Consider the following 15,991-nt stretch of genomic DNA (forward strand, 5'->3'; position numbering starts at 1 on the left):
ATTTGAAAGTGCTTTCAAGGCACCCCAACAATGAGGGTGACCCCACACTATCTGTGATGGAAGTACGTGACAAGGGTGGTGCTCATCCAAAGCTCTTGAAAGGGCTGGGATGTTTCTCCTGCATGGCTTGGCAAGTTATTTACAGGTGGACCCTGCTGGAACAGGACTTCAGATGCCAACACTTTCAGGATTCAATTTTGCCAAGTTACCAGCAGCTTTCTAATAAATGGGAATGAAACAGAGTGTAGGCACCTTTAAATCCCACCTAGTCCAGCCCCTCTTCAGTGAGCAGGGACATCTTCAACCAGACCAGGTTGCTCAGAGCCCCACAAGCCTGACCTTAAATGTTCCCAGGGATTATGCATCCAGATCCTCTCTGGCCAAACTGTTCTGGTGGTTCAGCAGCCTCATTGCAACAAAATTTCTCCCTTACATCTTGTCTGAGTCTACCTTCTTAAATGCATAATAGGTTTGGATGCTGAAAAACAAAGAAACATTAAAACACCTGTGGGGTGTTGAGGTCTTTGAGGGGGTTGGTACAGAAGAAGGACTAAGCATTTCTGTTGTGCTCACTCAGGGTCCCAACACAGAGCCAAAATGTGCTTGGAGGCAATATGGATGATGATTAATTGCACTTTCCCACTCCCATTCAAGCTGCCTCCTTCTTATTGAACTCTGAGAATTTGTTTATATGTTACATTTTCACCATTTGAAAGCAAGCTTTAATAGGGCCAGTAGTAACTTGCCAATATTACCAATAAACAAAGCTAAAGAGCTGGGCTGCCCCACCACACTCTCCAGCTCCCCAAAGCTGAGGAGGACCCTCTGATTTTATCTCCCCCTCGCTTTTCTTTTCCCCAAGCAGCGGGGATAGCTGAAGCAGCCCGTCACCATTTTATTGCTGGTTCTAATAAACACATATGGGGATGCCTATAACGAGAACAACGAGGAGCTGCTATTGTTCAGCACACGGCCATATGTGGGCTGTCCAGGGGCTCGGCAGCTGCGTCGTGAGTGCTCAGGAATGTCCACAGCCCAGAGAGAAAGGAATGATTTTGAAGGGCTCTGAGCCTCACAAATAATGTGTCTGCTTTACGTACCGCTGTTGCTAAAACAACTTCAGACCGCGCAGCGCCAAAAGCATAGATGTGGTGTTAGTCACTGTGAAAGTTTATAAGGTGATTAAATTGTTAGTAATTGCAATGCAGGCTGAGAAATTAGCTGGGAGCGTGTTGAAGGGAGCTTTGCAAAACAAAAAGGCCTGAATAAATATTTATATAAATATTTTGTATATATATACATATATATATGCATCTGTATGTGGGTGTTTATACACTTAGCACCATTTTTTTTTACATCAGAAACTCAGGCACTCGCACATCTCATACTTCACAGAATAAAATATTTGACCCCAGCACTAATCCATATTTCTTTTATACCATTGTGCGAGGTTGAAAGGCATGCAATTTGCCAATAGTTTTTTCTCCATTAACTACATTTCCTCTGGCCTCATCTGGCTCTGCTTAGGATGGATAATCAACACTTCAGTGGTGCAGAGGCATCCCAAGCACGGTGGTTGGGATGCCTCATGCACCACTGTGTTTCCAACACTTATTTTCTTGATGCTATATCTAAACACCAACCTGATTGAAAATGAACAGCCCACCTGCACATCTTCCTTTTTTCCATCAAGTGTGTTTTGAGGGGAGAGACTGTGACCAAGAGAAAAGAGAAATAAGGCTTGACATCAGGCAACAATTTTTTTTCAAATTTGGACAAACACAATCAGGCAACCAGTGTTTTATTGGTGCCCCTGAGTAATTTTTACTGACTTTATGTGTATATATGTGTGTGTGTGTGTGTGTGTGTGTGTGTGTGTGTGTGTGTGTGTGAGAGAGAGAGAGATTGAATACCTACTGTAAATAAGAAGAGAGAGAGAGAAAATTGTAAAGGATCCAAAAATCAACTGCTTGCATATGTCTCCAACCAGGGATTTTAAAAGTCTGATTTAAATATCACAGTGCAAATGATTTTGGCCAGTATTTCTAACACATGGCAGGAAGTCTCAGTCTTGTACTTCTTTTGCATATGTACACACCATCTTTGTGGCACACAAATTACCTGTATAATGGGACACGATTTGAGTAACCCATAATGCCCCAGGAAGAACCACATCCAGGCATTCACAGAAACCATAGACCAACACAGATTGCCAAAGTCCACAACTGTTTTTTGCTTGGTAAATGAAACCACAAACATTTGCATGCTTAGATACCCCGACAAAAAGTAAATATTCTGGATGATGTGCTTCTCAATATCATACACAGTGGCATAAAAAAAAAAAAAAAAAACAGAGGGAAAATTAACTTCTGTTTACTCTGTCTTAAGGAATTCTCTCCAATGGATGAAGCTGAAATGCCCACACTGATTTCCCTTGAAATAACAAATATTTTCCCCCTGACAGGTGTACGTGGCTCTTGGTTCCTCCTAGGAGTAGTGGCAGAACTTAAAAAAAAAATAAATAAAACCACACCAAGGCCAGATTTTCAGAGGACTCCAGCATCCCCCAGTTCCTGTTGATTTGTAAGCAACATGCAGCTTGAGGTTTTGCTCATTCCTCAGCCGAAACACTCAAAACTCGTGATTTCTCAGCATGAGTCAGAGTTTTATGTAACCCCAGCTTGCATTTCTCCAAACCCCTCCCGAGCTCGGAGTGCTCCCACAGCCAACCTCAAATTCTTCATCCCTGCAGCTGACAGCCCCAGCCCTCTGGTGGTGCCACATCAGGCTCCTCTCTGCTGCCCATGGGGGTTTGGGACCTCAGTGGGGCTCTCCTGGTGCTGTGGGGACAGAGGCTGAGTTTGTGTAGCTGACTTTTTCGTTTCAATTGCCCGAAACAGCAACAGGATTAATCCATGGCCCCGCCAGAAGAAAAGCCAAAAGAAAAAAAATTCTCATGTAAAAGTGGTAGGAAGAGAAGGCACTGATCAATGGATCAGTGGATCCCACTTGGTGTTTGCTTCCTGCAGGCACCTTGGATAGTGACTTCAGTTCACTCCCTGGTACACAGCTTTGCCCTGAAGGTGAAGTCAGGTGCCTCAACATGCTGGAGAGATGGCTTATCACACCATAAGTATTTTTAACCATTATCTGTAGATACAATGGAATATGTAAAACCAAATGAAAAGAGTGGGAGAAGGTGAGAAGCTAAATCCCATTTTTAATTCCTATTTTAAGTTGATTTTCCCTTGAAAGATGGAAAATATCAACACGTGATTTTTCTCCTGGTGGCTTCCCATGTTCATTTTTGGGGGAAAGTCATTGCTGGTAGGATAAACCCTTCCCAACTTCAGTGTCAGCACAGCTCTCTCATCTCTCAGGGCACTCACAGGAAGAGGGATGCCCATTTTGGTTGGTCAGCCCACCCCACCAGAGCCAGACAGGAGTTCATGAGAAGGTCTTATGTTCCTAATTCACAAATTCTTCCTCCTCAGTCTTGGAGGGGGAAAGTGCCATATTCCATTTGTCCAACACCTACCTCCTCTCTCCCTAAACACAGCAGAAAGCACAAAATGGTGCTTTTTTCCCCATAAAAACAAAGCCCCAGTTTACTGGAGTGGGGGCTTGTGGACAATGAGCTGGAGACACAGTTTTTTTTAAAATGTTTGAGGATGTGGCAGAGTAAAGTGTGAGGAAACCAGGCCACTCAACACAGTACAGCTGGAAGCAGGTGGAAGGGCTGGAGAAGCTGTGGAGAGAGCTTGGGCTCCCCCCAGTATTTGAAGTGGAGCCATTCCCACCACAGCATGTCTCTGCTTGCTGTTTGAAATGTACCCCATGCATTCAAATCAGTGAAACAAGGAATAGGGAAGCACATTTTTTGTGTACCTGCCCAGCTACTACTGCCTTCTTTTTTGTGCAAATGACTGGTTTGCATGTCATGAGACAGGAGTACCTCAAATTTACGCCCAAGGGAAAAAAAATTATAAGAAGAAAAGAAGATTTTTTAAAACTCAAAGAAGACCAAAACAAACAGAAGCAAAAAAAAAAAAAAAAAACCTGAACAATTTCCAAAAATACTTATTATTCTTTTGCCTTTCCATGCTTCACCCTATGAGTGTGTGTACAAACATTCACAGGCAAAAATACCACCTGGTGATAAAACAGTCCCAGATAAGAAATTCTTTACAATATTGAAACCATGGAGAAATGTGAAGATCAGGTGAGGGGAACACGCACCAGCTCGCTCCACTAACCTACTTAGCTGCAGCTTGGTGACAGCAGAACAGCCAGCCATCTGATGCTCTGGATGCTGTGACTGTGTGCTGGCGCTGAGCAGACCACAGGTATTGAAACCCTCTCCAGGAAAAGGATGGGATATTTCTTGTCCTTGTTGCTGCAGAAATTTTAAATACATGTTTGTAGGGTTGTGGCCAAGTTTTGCAGTTGCAGTGATTGTAGAACATGAGGAACGTGCGCCACAATGTTGGGATTTGTCTCTTATTCCTTGTCAACCCTTCAAACCAGCAGCTGTACAAAGATGAGAGCGCTGACACCTACATTCCTCCAGGAAAGGGATTTATGCAAACATTTTTTCAACCAATTATGTTAGTTTGCCTTATAAAGGTTGTATTACCTCCATACACGTGTGTCTGGTCACACCAATAGGGAACATTCCAGTTCTGGGGCCTACCTTGTGCTCAGGCAGGACCTAATGGGATGGCCATAGGCTCTCCTGGAAAACTTTGATTAAATCCTTTTGCAGCTTTCTATGCCTATAGCCTGCTTTTGCTTTTTTTTTTTTTTTTCCCCTTGCAGACCTCAAAAGCAATCCCCTTGGACATGGTTATATATATTTTACTGTAAGTGAAAGAGAACAAAACAAATAAAAACACAATGAGGCTCTTTCTCCATGCTGGTGCTTTCTTCAAACTTTCTGCTGAGGATTTCCAACAGTATTTGTCGTCACATGGTAAGGGCTCTGAATGAAATTATTGATGGTAGCTGAGGGGAAAAAAAAGGGAAAAAATGAATGAAATCCCTTGAGACAAAAGGTATGTCATGAACTTCCCCAAGTTATTTGTAAATGTTTCTGCCAGTATCAATAAATACCTCAAATTTCAGGATAGGCTACATTAATTACAGGCTGGCATTATGCATTTAAAGGTTTCTGAAAGTTATATCTGTGATCAGTCATGTTTGAATTGCATGTTCACGTGAAATATTTGGTTTTTAAATACGTAGGCATGCAGGCGAGCAGCAATAGCCTCCACGATGTTTTAATAGGCTTTTATTAGTTTGTACTTTCCTTGTTATCTTGTTTTACAGTATGTGCATTCAATGTGTTTGTGTCTGTGCTCTTCATGCACACATCGCAGGATGCCAAAACATCCTTCTGCTTCCTTGTTTCCAACCACTTAGTCAGGCACTTGAACGCTTTCCAAATCTTGTTAAAAACCAGCAACAGCACTATCACTTCTTCTTGTCGGAGTGCACAGAAAGGATTGATGGAAAAGGCAGTGGGAAGGTAAAGGAGGAAGCTGAAAGGTTGGGAACCCCCAGTTCCCAGGGGGGTCTTCATGGATGAGCCCAGTAAAGTCCTGGTGCCGTGATGCCCAGACCTGATTTAAGGCTTTCCACTGCCTGTCTGTGGGGTTTTGGTTCACTTGCTGGATGGAAAAGTGCTGCAAAAATGCTCTTAGGCATAACTTCTAAATTTAAAAGTTTGCAAAGTAAAAAATTCCCTGACTGAAAATCACGGAGTATTTTTCTGTGCTGATAAAGATTAATTATATTTCTCTATTAAACTGTCTCTTTTTTCCTCCAGGAAAATTTAATGCAACATTCAAACAGAAGTGGGTTTTCTTCTGAGTAAAATAGATTTAAAAAGCCAACTTTATTTTATTCACCAATTTCTCTGAAATTAAACTAACTAGACAGGTCCAACCTAGATTCAATAAATGCTACAAATTTACACTTCTGCTGAGAGTGTTCAAAATGCTTCAGTCAGATGCAGCCTTGCTGGGTAATGCTGGGATCATGCAATGCTGGTGGTCCTGGCATGAGCATTAATTAACTCTGTGCTCACAAATGGAGGGAGCAGGGGATGGTCATTTTTCCAATCCCTTGGATTGGTCTTGCAGATGCAGATTCTCTGACGTCTACGGCCAGTTGAGTTCATCCCATTGCTGCTGGGGGAGGCAAACGTGGTTGCCTTGGTTGCCTGTCTCCATGAGAGGGGAACATCTGACCATTCTGACTGCAGTCACCCAATGAATTTAAATGTGTGTTGATGCAGGGGTGAAGATGTGGCCTGAGCTAGGTTGTGTGTTTATGCACCATGTTTTCCTACAAAAGAGATGTCCTCCTCTCTGCCATTACTATTACCATAAATATTTCAGCCTTGAGGTGACCAGGGTTGCCATTCTTCTGAGGAAAAGAAGCCACCACTTATCTGAAAAATGCAGTTTTATGTGAGCCCTCATGAGTTATCCTCCATCCTTGCTGCACCAAGCACAGGTAGATTAACAGGAGAGGCTCACCCACTGCTTCCTGAGAGGGGCTGGGATTTCAGCTTCAACTAAGGAACTTGCCAAGAAGTTGTGACACAGCCACTGTAGGCTGTCCACACTGCAGCCTGTGGTCATCCATGGTCAGCAAAAAAGATGGCCAAATAACATTTACCACAGTGCCTGGCATTTATCACTTGGCCTATGCCCCACGTTCTGAATAACTTATTTCACAGATTATCTTTTTTCCCAGGCTAAATGCAGGGCTTACTGATATAATTCTCAAAAGCAGTCAGGTCTTGGGACAAAGCTGGAAGTCAGGTGCCAGGTTCCTCAGCAGAGTGTCTGTGGTCCCAACCAGACATGTACTGCAGGACCACACAGCCACGTGCCAAAATACCTGCTCAGACTATCTCCCTGCAGACATGGGCTCCATCAAGTCAGGTAAGAGATCTCCAAAGGCCTGAGGTCATGTGTTGGATCTTCTTGCTCCTCCAAAAGGAAAGCACGTGGGTGACCCTCTCCTGTTAATCTACCTGTGCTTGGTGCAGCAAGGATGGTGGTTAACTCATGAGGGCTCACATAAAACTGCATTTTTCAGATAAGTGGTGGCTTCTTTTCCCTGGTCACCTCAAGGCTGAAATATTTATGGTAATAGTAATGGCAGAGAGGAGAAAATCTCTTTTGTAGGAAAACATGGTGCAAAAACAGACAACATGGCTCAGGCCACATCTTCGTTTCACCCATAAGAAGTTTGTGCAAGTGCAGAAAAGTCCAGGTTTTTCTGCTGACCCCCCAAAGAATCACAATCCAGAGTTTATATCAGCTGGTTTATGGGAGTTTATTGGAATATCTAACAGGGTTCATGTAATGTGTCATAAGGTAAAGCCTGTTCTTTGGTGATTTACAAGCAGTGTGTGCCGGTGTTACTGTAATTTATAGACCACAGATGGTCAGGGTGCCCCTGGTGACTTGTAGCTGAATAAGAAGCTGAGCCCTGTGTGTCATCTGCTGCAGGTACCTCCGGCCCACTTCCCCAGATTAGTGCTGATCAAGATCTGCCTTCAAACCCAGAGGGTCCCAAGACCTTTGCCTTGCAAGCTGGGGCTGTTTCAGGAGAGGAAACAATACAAATAATTAAGGCTGGGGGAAAAAACCCTAAGCCTATCAGAATGGCACCAAAGCAAAATTGCTTTTTACAATAATAACTTCCCTTTTCAAGGCTGTAATTTCACTTGATAGGATGTGTCACCTGTTAAATGGAAAATGAAGAATCTCAGTCACCCCCTTCATGCACAAAGACAAACATCTCCTCTGCAAAATTTTCTACATATTCATAAATCTCCCTTGAAGCGAACCTTAGGATTGATCATATTCTCGTTCTCATCATTTTACCCTTCTAGGTAATTACTCTTCAACTATGTTTTACTATGATTTTCTTTCAAGTTTACCTAAGCCTTTTTTTCTTTAAATCTTATCAAATAACCCTCTGTTCATTCCCACACTTCTTTCTCATTCCTCAGGACTTTGCTCCTGGTGGGTGCAGGAGGACAGCACTGGCTGAACATCTCACCCAGATCTTTGGGAGATTTACTCGTTTTGGCCAGGGGATTGGGCCCCTTTTCACTTTTAAATTCTCTGCTTGACAAAGTTCATCACGCCACCTCCTATTTCTCCTGGGTGTGGTTTTGTCCTGCTGCGTGTGGCCTGGTCCTGCCCGCAGAAACACCACGGTGCTCTCCGTCGGGATGCAGCAGCCTTGGGAGGGATGTGCTGGATCCAGGGACGTGCTGGATCCAGGAATGTGGTGGACCCAGGGATGTGCTGGATCCAGAAATGTTCTGGATCCAGGGACGTGGGGGATCCGAGGGTGTGCTAGATCCAGGGACATGCTGGACCCAGAGATGTGCTAGACCCAGAGATGTGCTGGATCCAGGGATGTGCTGGATCCAGGGACAGGCTGGATCCAGGGATGTGCTGGACCTAAAGATGTGTTAGATTCAGGGACGTGCTGGATCCAGGGATGTGCAGGACCCAAGGACGTGCTGGATCCAGGAATGTGCTGGACCCAGGAATGTGCTGGATACAGAAATGTTCTGGAACCGGGGACATGGGGGATCTGGGGGTGGGCTAGATCCAGGGACGTGGGGGATCTGGGGATGTGCTAGATCCAGGGACGTGCTGGACCCAGGGACGTGCTGGATCCCAGGATGTGCTGGACCCAGAAATGTGTTGGATCCAGGGATGTGCTGGACCCAGGGATGTGCTGGATCCAGGGACGTGGGGGACCCAGGGATGTGCTGGATCCAGGGACGTGCTGAACCCAGGGACGTGCTGGACCGAGGGACGCCTGGTGCTTGGCTTGCCTGCTGCAGCAAAGTAATGCATTTTAACAAGGCATGGCTGATCCCCTTTTTAAAGGGCATTGATTTTGTTTTGTTAAAACGGGCTTTGAACTCAGCTAACCCTTTTGCTGGTAGAACATTTCAGGGCTTTTTTTCTGTCTGGACCACACTTGACACCTGTTGGCAAACACAGCTGCAAATGCTGCTGAGAGAAACCTGCATCCGAGCCCAAAACTGAGTGGCTCAAGTTTTTCCCAATAGTAAAAACATAAGAGAATTTGGTGGCTTCTCTAGTTAATAAAAAGAGTGGGAAAAAAAAACCCAAATTTGTTTTTCTTTATCAAGATGAGGGAAAAACGCACCCTATAGACAAAAGAAGCAGAAGGAAAGCTGTAATGGAAAGAAAATTGACAGCCTCTCAAAACTCAGGTGGCACTTTCCTTTTCCAGTTAATTACAGTTTTAATTACATGGCTTCTTGTGACTCCTTGATACCTAATAAACTAGACTCTGTGGGGCGGCAAAGTTGAGTTTTGCTTGAACTGCAGGTGTAAGGCTCAGTATGAAACATAAATCAACTTCTTAAACATGTTCCCATGGTGTGTTCAGGCTTTTTCTTCCTATTTGCATGTAAAAATCACATCTTTTCACCATTGTTGGGTAAAAAAAAGGGAAAAATACTGAAGCTACAATGCAAAGAGTATTAACTTTGTATCTTTGGATATAAAAACCCCTTTTAGAAGGGGGAAAAAAGGATCTTTTATTATTTTAACCCCAAATTTGATAAATTTTAAAGGAGTTATGCCTTATCCATACACTGCCTCTCTCATTAACCTTTTTTCTGCAGGGGATGTGGGTGTGTAAGACAGAAAAGTTCTTTGGCAGAATGAAAGCAAGGGAAGATTGCTATGTGGAATTAAAGAAATATTCAGCCCACAGGGGATGCCTCTCCTGAAGGTTTGGAAAACAGAGAGTGCCTGTTTATCCTTTGTGTATTATGCCGTGGAAATGTGTTCTCCAGTCAGGTCCAAGCATATGCCATATATTACCTCTGAGAGGGGTAACACACTGATGACCTGTAGCAGCAAAAAGCTGGAGACAAATATGGTCCAAAAATTCACATTGGTCTCAATCCCATGGGATATGATGGGTCACGAGTCTGTGGCAGGAAAATCTACTGTCAAGATGGTCAATGCAGATTTCCGTGGAAAATTGCCCATCTTCCCTCTTCCTCAAATGAAACAAAATTATTTTAAAGAAGCAGGAGAGGGGAAAGAGAGAGAGGAAAACAGACAGTAGAGCTTCACATATGGCATTTAGATGGTGCAAAACATGAGCAGCAAGGTTCATGTGTGGGGCATGAGTGTATTAACAAGTCCTTCTTAACCTGTAAGACTGGAAAGGGCTGTTTTTTTATTCTCTTATTAGTTTTTAACTTCAGCTTGTGATTTGTCTGTTGAAGTATTGGTTTTAAATGAATTTTTTTTAAAGTGTATTTTTTATGAGTGAAGAAAGAGAGGCCTAAGAAATAGGTGCCTGGGTAGCTCATGCTCAGCAGGGGGGAGTGGGGGGAATCAAATTGTGCTGCTTGCCTTTCAACAAAGATATTTATTTCTGTCTTATTGTCCCACTGCTGATTACCTGAAGAAGCACTATCCATGGCTGGAGCAAGTGTGCTAAAGTCAGCAGAAGGTTTTGCTTGCTCATCCAAGGGCTTCATGCCCATTGCTCCTGATTCCCACCTACCTCTCACATGGCACATCCCAGCCTCAGAGCCCGTTCCAAGCAAACCACTGACATCTCACTGACACCCACAGTGGTCAGGGCCACCTGAGGCACACGCAGAGGCAACTTCTTAGTAAAACTTAGTAAACTTAGTAAAAATGGGATATGACTTGGACAAAGCAGGCAGGGTTCAACCTTACCTTCAATAGAAATTTTGCCTGAAAGATTTCTGCAGACAGCCTTCCTGCAGACTAGACTTGTCTGGTGTCATTTCACCTTGGTGTCCTGTTGATGAGTGTTCTTGGTTGCTTGTTGATGATGTTTTTGGTGGTGGTGGTGGTGGTGGTGGTAAAGACAATAATTTATTTTTTCCCCCACAGTCTGGCTATCTCCTCTTTTTCACAACTGCCTATGGGGCTTACCTGAACAACTCCACCTGCAAATAACAGGTTTTCAGATCAATATTGTGTTAAATCTCTTGGGCATAAATATCTTGTCTTCTGTCTGGTCTGTTTGTGGGCAGTGTTTGGGCAGTTCGAAGCAAAAATGTGGGGAGCTGGACCATGGTCTGCAATTTCTTTATCTTAAATAGTGTAAGTGAATTAAAACCCAACCCAACAGCCAAGAGAGAATTTTCAAGATGAGAAAAAGAAGAATTCCTCCTACCTTCCTCCCAAATAAAGTGTTCCATCATCTGTTTCAATTAGTTCTGGTTTTATTTTTGAAACCACAAAAAGAAGCAAGTATACTGTTTCATATAGTTTCATATATGGTTTTTCAAAGTGGAAAAGGCAAGGTAAAATTAAGGGAGCTTGAGAAAAGGAAGGAGAATGGGGAAGGAGAGTTTAAAAAATAAAGTTTAAAAAAAATTTCACTCTGGAGAGGTTTTATTCAGAGCTGTGTCTTCCACTTTGTACTGGGATGGGGTAAGTGAGGAATCAGAGCAGCAGCAAGGGATGCAAGCTGATGTTGGGCAGAAAGCTCACATGCCTATGGCCCAGCAAGGGGATGGACTAAGTGGAGGAATGGCAATGGAAGAAGCAACAGCATCATGAATGTCTGTCATCCTAGCACTCCAAATGGCTTGGAATGTGGGAAAAAAGAAGAGAAACATCAAACACACTAAAAATCTTTTCAACAAATAAATAAAACTTTCCAGCTGAAGCAGAATATACATTTTTCTTTGCTTCTAAATGCTTCCACTGGAAGTTTTTGAATGAGGAGGAAAAAACAAACACGCACGAGGTGGGGATGAGGCCACTTGTTTCTGTGTATATTATGTTGCCTGTGCATGGCTGGTTGGGAGCATAAATGATGTGAGTGACTGGAGAAAGTGCAGAAACATGAGAAGAACCATCCTAAAGTGAATTCATTCCTGCAGAAAGGCTGGCCCCGTCATGGAAGGAGAGGGTGGTGACGCAGGAAGAGCAGCGCTGCGTGCATTAAACCATATGCCACCGATCCATATGGCAATGTGGTCTGAAGTCTTTCAAGACAGCTCCAACTTGGAAAAGTCTTGCAAACTTTTCAGATGGCATTTTTATGGTCTGCTGAAACACAAATGTCCATTTTTCTTTCCACAGAGAAAGTTTATCTGGAGGAAGGCGGGTGGGAGGCATCCACCCTCGGACCCAGGCGAAGTTCCTGCTTCGAGCTGGGCGAGGGAAGCGTGGCAGAGTGGGGAGTGCATTTCTCCCCCAGTTTCTGGAAAGCTGTGCTTTAATAATGGCATAAAAGACAGTGCATGAAGGAATATTAGCTGCAAAAATGATCCCTTTGGGAAGGAAGCCTGGAAGAGGTTTTTCTGTCTAAACTTGGGAACCCAGTCCAAGTTCAGGTGACAGAGATCTGAGCCTCACTTGAGGCACCACCACTGAGGAGGAGTGGACTTAGACAGGGAGGGGTTTTTCTCAGAGCTGGGCACCCCACACCATGCTGGGATGGGGTGCATGAGGCATCAGTGCAGGCTCAGGCTGGGGAGAAATCACACACAGCCGTGGCTTGGCAAGGGGAGGGAGGGAGGGAATGGAGAAGCAGAGATGGAAGAAGCAGCAGCATCCTCATGGTGGCTACAAGAGCTGTTGGCCATGCCTTAGCATAAGCAGCTACCAGCACCCATAGCTGCTGCACTGGACTCCCAAGCATATTGCTCATGTCCTGGTGCTCCCACCCAGGGTAAACATTGCAGATCCAGCACTTTAGGTGATTTATTATCTTCTGGTTAAACAAGTCTATCTATTGTTTGAATTGTCTTAGCATTTTTTGGCTGTTCCTTCATAAATCCAGCCCAAGCTCAGCTGAAAAATCCTGGTTTTTAACTTTCAGGAGGAGTATGACTTATGATTTACTAGATTGCTATGTTGAATATAATGTAATAAAAGTCCAACCTATGTGATGTGTATGGGCTACTGTATTATAAATATTTAATAAGTTATATGGGGAAAAGAAAGTATAGGGGTTACAGAAATCACATTAAAGCAACTAAGTAAATGTAAAGAAGGTTAAAGTGTCTAACTCTATATGGCATAAAGGCTAAAGCAAACCAGATCTGTTTTCTAGATACTTTTTCCATGTACAGCTGTAACTGGGCTGCATAGAAATAAAGCAAGTACTTAAAGACAGGCAAACTGGAAAAAGAAAAAAAATATCTAAAGCATTTGGTTGGCATTGATAGCAATCATTTCAAAAAGTCCTGGAACATTTAAAGAGAATTAGAAAGGATTTTGCTGGAATCAAAGGGAGAGCACTTTCCATGGCTGGATGCATATTTGGGTATCTGCAAACGGATTAAATCAGAGTGAACAGAACAGCCTTGATCATCCAGGACTTTTAAAAGAGAAGAAAGGGGTTTTCCTGTTTGGGCTCTTTTTTTCTCACTCACACATCTCAGGGTTTTCATTCTTCTGCCTACTTGATGGTAAAGTAACGTTTATTTTGGCACAGAGACTCTCAGAGAGCTTTGAAAGGCCCTGCAGGTCAAGCAGCTACAGAGTGCACCAAACCCACAGGGGCAAGCAAACCTGGAAATATTTAGGCTTAGGTTTTTTTTGGTTGGTATATTTTTTTTTTCCATCCTAAATTTCATTTTTAAAGAAGAAGTGGATCTCACCACACCTCACTGCAATATCCATTATGAGGCAGACAGGGCTCCTGCCTTGCCACCTCGCTACGTGCCATTCCTTTGGCAGTGCCAATTCCATAACCAGCTTTCCTGCTGCACAAGCCAGGAAAGGCTTTCACGAGGACTTTGCTGGTGCTGGTGATTCAAGGCTCCCTAAATCCCTGGCTTGCCCTCTGCTCCTTCACACCAGTGGTGTTGGTGATCTTGGCTCTTTGCTCTGGTCCCTCCCTGGTCATTATGAAGTCTGCTGAAAATAATTCTCTCTTTCTTTTCTTCTTTTCTTTTCTTTTCTTTTCTTTTCTTTTCTTTTCTTTTCTTTTCTTTTCTTTTCTTTTCTTTTCTTTTCTTTTCTTTTCTTTTCTTTTCTTTTCTTTTCTCTTTCCTTTTTCCTTTCCTTTCCTTTCCTTTCCTTTCCTTTCCTTTCCTTTCCTTTCCTTTCCTTTCCTTTCCTTTCCTTTCCTTTCCTTTCCTTTCCTTTCCTTTCCTTTCCAACCTGCTGTCCAGCAGCCTGATTTTATGGAAAATTAGGGGTAAGAAAGCTCACTTCACAGTGCTGACAGAAAGCAAATAGCCATGTAAACAGGGCTGATTCATTTATTAAAATAGGCACCTTTTTCCTTGCAGATCACCTTTTTTTTCTAATTTTTGCAGTATTTTCTCTGCTACAACTAGCATCCTAAATAACACTAACTCACCTCCCTGCTACAAACAGAGAGCCTTCGCAGTGCTATGGAGAACTATTTTGAAGGTACAAATCACTTGACCTAAAGACTCTCCCTGGGGTGTCAGTGCTGTGTGCTACATTTTCATTCTGCCAAACTCTGTATTTAACACATGCTAGAGAATATTTAACATTTAAAGTTCCCCTCTGTACATCCTCTAAATGTCTCCATTCTTTGCTTGTAGATTAATATGTCTTCTGTGAAAATGAGATAATTGATTACAGAGCTGTATTATTTACAAATGAAGTGTTGTTCATGTATTGACCTTTCATTTCTATAGCTCAATACTAGTCCTTGTATAGAATTTTTAATTAGTGAAGTGGTTACAAGAATTAAAAGAAAAGAACTTCTATAGATGCTTTTAATAAAAGGAAACTTTAGGATGGCTTGCACATTTGAAACTTCAAAACATAATGTTTGATCAAGTTCAACATCCCAAATCTCTGCTTGGAAAGAAAAAGAAACCTCCTGTTTCCAAAGGCACCACAAGTGTAATGCAGACTGAAGGGGACAATCAATAGACACAAGTGAGTGTTTGCCCTTCACCCTGCTCTGGCAGCTCTTCTCCACCAGGGAATTCATTTCAGCCCAGTCCTCTTGATGAGCAGTGAGCAAAGCCCCTCTGAGTATTTCAAGATGATAAAACCAGGGGCCTTGGGCATAATCACAGAAGCAAAGCTCCCAAAATCAGTGGCTGTGGAGCACCAAATGCCATTGTCAAAGGTGCTAGAAATGCCAAAGAGGCAAAACATCAAATTCATCCTCCTGAAGCAGGACAGGGCCACCTGACATGTAGAGGCAGGCAGGATTAAATAATGGTGCACCCACAGCCCCGGTGGATAGAGAAGGCAGCCCCATCCCTGGCCATGGTGTTGCACTCAGTATCTGTGAGCTCAGGATATCTCAAACCCAGCTGAAAGAGAGATGAAGGAAGGAGGAAGAAATAGTGACATGTGGCATAAATACAATGCACAGGAGTTCGAGGTTTAGAAAGAAATATATTCTGCTTGGAAAGGGGAGGACACCTTGTGAGAGACACCAACAGCCTTGGGGAAACTTTGGATTTCAAGAATAGCCAAGAAAAACCTCTCCAGACGTGAGTTTGACTTAGTCCTCGTAGAAATGCTTTGGTCTGGTTTAGTTTGGTCTCTCAAATGAGAACTGCTCCTAGTGAAGGCAGGGATTTGGATGGGAAGGAGCGTGCTGGAGGCAGGCATCTCCGTGGTGTGCTCTCCAAGCCACTCAAAGTGCTCATTTCAGGTGGCTGATCAAAGGCAGAGATGCATAAACCATTACATAAACCATGGCATATGCTCCACAGGGAGCATAAACCATTGCAATGCTTTATTTCCACTAATAGAGCCAGACAAAAAACAACAACAACAAAAATTATCTGCTTTTATCTGAGCAATGTGCTTCTAATAAAACTCCAAACAGGCAGAGCTCAGGTTGATTCCATCTTGTTTCTCTAGGAGGGTGGAGGATTTTCCTCATGGGCTTCAATATATTCAGACTCATAAATAAAAATATATGAAACATAAAGCAAATCATTTAATTTCTCAGTAACAAC

This window comes from Lonchura striata, chromosome 3 (genome assembly GCF_050655825.1).
Source record: "Lonchura striata isolate lonStrDom1 chromosome 3, ASM5065582v1, whole genome shotgun sequence".
In the NCBI taxonomy this organism is placed as follows: Eukaryota; Metazoa; Chordata; class Aves; order Passeriformes; family Estrildidae; genus Lonchura; species Lonchura striata.